We start from the raw sequence: 7,302 nt of genomic DNA on the forward strand, positions 1-7,302 counted from the left end.
GGGGCCCATGATCTCTAAGGGGCCCATGATCTCTAATGATCTCTAAGGGGCCCATGATCTCTAAAGGGGCCCATGATCTCTAAGGGGCCCAGGGCAGTGAGGGCACAAGCAGAATATCTAGTTATCTCCTGCTTTACTTGGAGTCCTGCTGTATTTGTGCAGCCCCGCCTCCTCCCAGCTGCTGCTGCTCTTTTTGCTTTTTTCAATCGGGTCCTCCACGGCGCGACCTGTCAATCAACTCAGAAGGCGTGTCAGTAACTGACCAATCAACGACCTCAATTTGTCCCGAAGGTAAACGCCCCTTACCTGCTGACAAGCTCATCAGTTCTTTTTTCTTGAGAAACATTGTTTTAATTGAAACAATAAGTCTGTATCTGTTCTGAGATGATTTTAGCAGTTTAGCAGATTTTTAATCTACTTCATGAAGAATAGTACGACTTAAAATCGTTCATCAAACAGGAAGAAGGGTTTATAAGTTATTATCTCTCCTCTTACTACAGTGAATGTGGTACTTTGCTATAAGTATGACTATATTTATGGCATCAGAGAAAGCTGAGCTTAAGTTATCCACATAAAGTAAAATGATATCAGCATGAAAAGAAGGAATGTTAAGTTTGAGATTAATCCAGTTTCTGATGTCTGACCAAACACTTTGTATTGACATTAAAAAAACATACTCGAGGGATTCATCTTGTGATTTACAAAAGACACACAAATTAACATCAAATTTAAATATTCTTTGCAGAAACATGGCTACAGGATATATCTTATTTATTATTTTAAAATGATTCTCCTTCACTTTAGGAGATTTAGACCATTTGACAAATTTAGAATGAGCAGAAGTCATACTGGTTTTATGATTTATATTGGGAGGTTTCTTGAAGGAATCTTTGTTATAATCAGTAAATCCTTTGTCACAAACATTCATTGATCATCTTATTACATTTGAAGTCGACTAAGTTACAGATATTTAATTTTAATTTGGACACCTTTGACAACCATTAGAATACACCAGAATGCAGGAAATGGCATCTACTTTATTCAAAATTTTCTGGGGGAGGACCCCCAGCCCCCCCATCAGTGTCCCCCCCCACACACACACACATTATAAATGCTTCTGACACCAGTGGCCAGCACGTTACTAAACAAGTACACATGTGGTGTCATGTGGTGTTCAAAGTGCGTTCAACTTAATTCAGTCTTTATGATTTGTGTCAATGAGCATTTGGAGTTTTATACATAAAAATACACTTGATAGTTAGAATTTTAAGTATATTTACTGTATACTATGGTAATTTATTCTGTATTTTGCCAGATTATGGTGATTCTGGGGTCGTGATGATGGGGCCCTTGAAGATTGTTGCCCAGGGTACAGCGAAGTGTTAATCTGGCCCTGGGTGTGACTGCAATTTGCATGGAGAAATAATAATAATAATAATAATAGTAGTAGTAATAATCCATCCATCCATTTTCTTTACCCACTTATTCCATTTTGGGTCACGGGGGTCGCCGGTGCCCATGTCCAGCAATCACTGTGCGAGGGGCGGGGTACACCCTGGACGGGTCGCAAGTCCATCACAGGGACACATAGAGACAAACAACCACCCTCTCACTCACACCTAGAGACAATTTAAAGTTACCAATCAGCCTAACATGCATGTTTTTGGACTGTGGGAGGAAACCGGAGTACCTGGAGAAAACCCACGCATGCACGGAGAGAACATGCAAACTCCACCCAGAAAGTCCCCTGGACCGAGTAGTAATAATAATAATAGTAATAATAATAATAGAAATAGGGCAGCATGGTGGTTCAGTTGGTAGAGGCTGATTGGTAACTAAATTGTTGTGAGTGAGAGAGTGAATGGACGTTTTTCTCGTGTGTCTGTGTCCCCCTGTGATGGACTGGAGACCTGTCCAGGGTGTCCCCCGCCTCTCTCACAGTGATGGCTGTTTATGGGCACCAGTGACCCTTGTGGCCCAAAAAGGAAGAAGCGGGTAAAGATAATGGATGTATGGATGTATGGATGGATGAATGGATGGATGGATGGATGGATGGATGGATGGATGGATGGATGGATGAATGGATGGATGGATATCACACACGCCACCTTTCATGCCAGAGTTCAAGACTATCTTGTGCTGTGAGTGGTTTTGTTTCAGTTAAACCTTGAAAATAACATTCTGTGCAACCTCACACTCAGGGTATATGCTGTGGATGACTCTCAGCTACTACCACACCAACGTTTAGCTCAGTGTCTGTAAATGTCACTACGGTCTACCCATTTTTGTTATGCAGGGTCCGATGGCGGTGGCAGCCATCTTGAATCTTGCTAAATCTAAAAGTTGATCAGTTGTACATTGATGTACATCCAACGATCACTTTGAGTTTTATTAAAATCCTTCCAGAGGTTGATGAAATATTTTGATAACAGGGTGGACACGTGGGTCAAAACATCACCCCCACACCCTCACTGGCAGACAATACCAACAGTCCTACCACAGCACGCTGGTTCTATCCACAAGGTGCTCTATCCTGATTCATGCTCAATAATCCGGGGAGAAAATCCATCAATGTTCAGTCAGGTCCTCTGGACGGGTTCTTTTTTTTTAATGTGCTGAGACGTTTCGCCCTCCATCCGAAGGGCTTCATCAGTCTGAGGAAACACCAAGCAAAACTGATTCTCCACCAACAACTTCCTCCAAAGTGGAAAAAAACAGTTATGTTGGTGCTAAGAAGGTGCTAAAAAAAACCTCAGCTCTCACATGGAAATTAAAAAAACAACACAAAATGAGTTTCAATGTGAGCAGCTGAAGCTCTTTTTTGTTCCTTTTTCAGAAGTTAGAGCCACAAAGGCTCATCTGTGGACCAGCTGGACCTCAGGACAACTAAGAGCAAACAATCATTAGATCCAGGTGATCTAAAGGCTACATAACGTGGTCAGAAGGTAAACACAGCAGCTGGACCCCTGAGCGCTTTATAAGTGCTGTAAAACATGGATTCTTTAAAACAAACATGGAGCGATGAATGGTTTGAGTTAGGCATATTATATTGATCACTATCAATCTTGGATTACAGGATGAGCTGCAGTAATCTGGGCCAGCTGCGACCCAGAGAGGCAGGCCTGATTACTGCACAAGGAATTACAATAATCAGGTCGGGAGGTGATAAAAGCATCGATCGTCTTTACAGGTAAACAACTCCATGAGTTTCATATTTGACAACACACAAAACAACAAGTACTAAATGTGTTTGCTACATTTTACTGAGGTTCTAAGTTACCACAACTAAACATGTTTACAGGTAGTTTCTTCTTTGCGTAAAAACTAGAATGGTTTAAGGCAACGGGTTTCCACGCAATTTTCTAGTAAAGTCAACTAGTTTGGGTTACGCTCTAGAGATCCCAGTGGTAGGTGAAAATCTGCAAAATTGTGGCGTTATATTTATTGTACCATACTTGTCGCCGTACACATCACATCACCGTATAAGTTGCATCAGTCCAAAAATGTCTAATAAAGTGGAAAAAAACATAAATATGTTCCTTTGCCGTATAAGTTGCATCTGTTATGCGTCACCACTGACAACCTGGAAACATGGGCCGGTGTTGTGCCAAAAATCGATTGGCTGTCAAATGGTGGCCACCGGAGCGTGCACTGTAGGACTTTAACAAGAATTTAACAAAATTAGCACTTAAAAACAATTATTTGTTTGCTTGAAATTATAGTAAAGGTATGTCTCAGTTGATAAGCTTTAATGGTCAAATCAGCTGCATTTCGCCGCGCCGCCCAGGCAAAATGCAGCTGATTTGACATTTGCTCCAGGAGTTCTGGAGCGAGACGAAGGTGTCTTGGTATGGCAAGCCAAGTGTCTCATTAATAGCCAACTTTACCTATTAATGAGCCACTTGGCTTGCCATACTAGTTGAGGGCTCTCTAGTGGCTGAAAATGGTAGTGTTCAATATCCTGATACATGCTCAGTAATCCAGGTAGAAAAATCCAAAAAAGTTCAATCTGGTCCTCTGGGCCAGAGGACCAGGTAGTGTTCAATATTGTCCAGGTCAGAATGAATGAATCATCAAACCTCAGCCAAAAACTGGGTTATAAATATGGGGGAACAACATAAATACATTGCTTTGCTGTGTAAGTAGCAGGCATGCTAATTTATGCAAAAAAAAAACTGTGACTTATACAGCAAAAATTACGGTATTATTTATATACTATAGGTTTAAGGCTTCACAAACCCGTCCCACAACCCTACAAACCTTTCCCACTCTCTTCTAAACACTTCATATACTCTTAAACACTTTGGCGATGAAGATGATGACGATGAGATGAATGTACAGTACACACAATATAAAAAACCGGGTTTAAAAAAATGCGCATCACAATAAAGTCACAATAAGTGAACCACAATATAGTGAGGGACGACTGCGTTGTCAGTTTGTTTTAGTTTAAAATCTAGTTTTATGTAAAAACCAACCCAGTGGTGGGCCGAACTGAGCTCACCCATGGGCCTGATTTGGCCCCCGGACCGCCAGTTGAATAGCCCTGTTTTAGGCTATACACATGATTGATGCAGACTATCAGCACAGACATAAAATGTTCGGACTAAACTGGAGGATGAGTGGGTGGGGTTGTCTTCGTCATACTTTATTTCACTTTGTGCTCTGTTTAAACTGAGCGAGCATGCTGTTGCGTGTACAAACATGGTAAGTTGATCCCTGGCAGCCACTTAGCAAAGTCCATGTTTAGGATGTAGTCCATTAGACTGAGACAAAAATGGACGCCCTTTATCTCCATAAGCCTCAAGTAAAACAACAAGGCGTTTCTTTTGTTGCCGAAATTAACTCAAATGCAGGACGTAGATCCAACGAAAAGTTACTAAAGATTTTTATTTTCAAATTTCTGGAGCATGTAGCGTCCCAATAGTGGTCAGAACAGTCACGGATATGCAGGTGAGGGTGGATCTTGTGGTTAAAGCACAATGTGGTTGAATGGGAAAGAAAAGACATGGAAAACCTGCGAGTCCTAAAACACACACGGAGAAGAATAAAACAGCAATAGAGGAAGATCGAGAATGCTTTGGAGAATTATTTTCTGGTCATGTGATGTATAACGCTCCACATTTGGACTGTAAATTAAATTAAACATTTGTGTTTTATTAAGAAATGTGCTGATGTTGACCCGTAGAGATGATGAATGCAGCATCAGTCAGCAGCAGTATAAGTTCCAGCAGCGTCACATCATATTTAGCCAACTTTGCTTAAAAATGATAGCTGCAGAACGAGTGCCTCTCATTCTGACAAACAGTAGTGTTTTACTTTGTTTCATTAACAATCATAAACGGTAAATGGACTGTACTTATATAGCACCTTGCACTTTACACTACAGTCTGTGTCCTCGTTTACCCATTCATACAGCACTCTACATCTACACAAAGACTAGCGGTAATCAGAGCTTTAGCTCACATTCATACACCGATGGGACACACATCAGAGGCTATGAGGGGTTCAGTGTCTTGCCCAAGGACACTTCAGCATGTGACTGCTGGTGGAGTCAAACCCCCAACACTCAGGAAGACAACTGCTCTAACCACTCAGTCACATATGCCCCCCCCCCCAACTTATAGAGGTATGAGTGAAAAAATACACTTTTTCAATTCTTTATATTTAAGGCTTCACAATGCTTTACGTTATAGCAAAGAATAGTTTTTGTTGTGTTTTTTTAAGAGCTCAATCAGAACCATCTCCACTGTCCCACTGCAAACGATCAACCCATCATCTACTTCCTGTTTGGAATCTTTAGGCCTAATTAAATCACTTTAACATCAGCTGGTAACTGCAGCACGGTGGCTCAGTTGGTAGAGCTGCTGCCTCTCAGCGAGAAGGTTGCAGGATCAAACCCCAGCTCAGGACCCTTCAGGGTGAAGTTTATATGTTCTCTCCGTGCATGTGTGGGTTTTCTCCAGGTACTCCAGTTTCCTCCCACAGACCAAAAACATGCATGTTCGACTGATTGGTAACTCTAAATTGTCTCTAGGTGTGAGTGAGAGAGTGAATGGTTGTTTGTCTCGTTTGTCTCTGAGTGTCCATGTGATGGACTGGAGACCTGTCCAGGGTTCCACCTTTCACACGGTGACTACTGGATATGGGCACCATGCCCCACGTAATCCATAAAGGAAGAAGTAAAGATAATGGATGGATGGCAACTGTTTGTTGAAGGAAATTGAGTTTACCTGCAACAATTCCTCATAATGTAACGCGACTTTTCTCTGGGGTCGCCACAGGTGCTGTTTCATCACCCAGTCTTTGTTAGCTTCCACCTGCACAGGAAGTTGATAACAAGGACAACACAGACCTGTTTGTGTTATAATATTTAACAGATGGGGTCCCTAATGTAATTTAAGAAATCCCTCTGCTCCAAAAAACAGGCCTCTTTATGCAACATCCCTCATTCAACTCAATCTGCCAGCCCTGTGTCAACCAAGTTAATTACAGACGCAGATCAGGCAAAAACTACCTGACATTGTACAGGAAAGGGCTCATTTACACTGATAATGTACATAAATCTCAGAAACAGGTACCAGCAAAACCAGTCAGGCTGAGTGCTGAGTCATGATGATCATGAGAAAACTGTGCTGGCTCGTGTTACAACAGATGTGAATTTTAGATGCTACAGAACTGCTTTAACAAAAACCATCAAAACCAGTGCCTCTATTTTCAACATTTGTGTACAGGCATCTGCTAATGTTGCACATGTGTCGCAAACTCGAGGATAAGTCTATATTTATCCGAAAACTACATAATTCTTAAACCGAATGCAGTTTCACATTGGTGAATTGTTGTAGTTTACAGCACAAACCCAGACTTGTGTAAGAAACGAGTCTGGGTTTGTGATGCTAGCAGTTTCTAGTCCACTTTACGTCCTCGGGAGTTTTGGGCGCCGTCTATTTGCTGGCACCGTTCCAAACCCTCCCACTTTTAGACTTGTCCTCGGGATTGTAGCGGTAGAATGCTATGTTTTCCCTCACAGATAAAGTGCAAAGGTGCGGTAATAATTCTCCAGAGACGTACATTTATGACGCTGTTGCGAGGAAGAACCAAGTGCAGCAACATATATATATATTTTTTAACTACTTTTATGAAGTTCAGGCTTAAGCTTGAGCATTTTATACCGGCTGCTTGTATTGCTGAATTTTGATTGGTCGAGAGTTGAAATAGGCGGGACTTAAAGTCCAGCTCCTAATTTCTCATTGGACGCGAGGACAGTCTGTTTGACGAGGGGCGGTAACTGCAAGTGCCGAA

This window comes from Nematolebias whitei, chromosome 10, assembly GCF_014905685.2.
Source record: "Nematolebias whitei isolate Nwh7 chromosome 10, NemWhi1, whole genome shotgun sequence".
Lineage (NCBI taxonomy): Eukaryota > Metazoa > Chordata > Actinopteri > Cyprinodontiformes > Rivulidae > Nematolebias > Nematolebias whitei.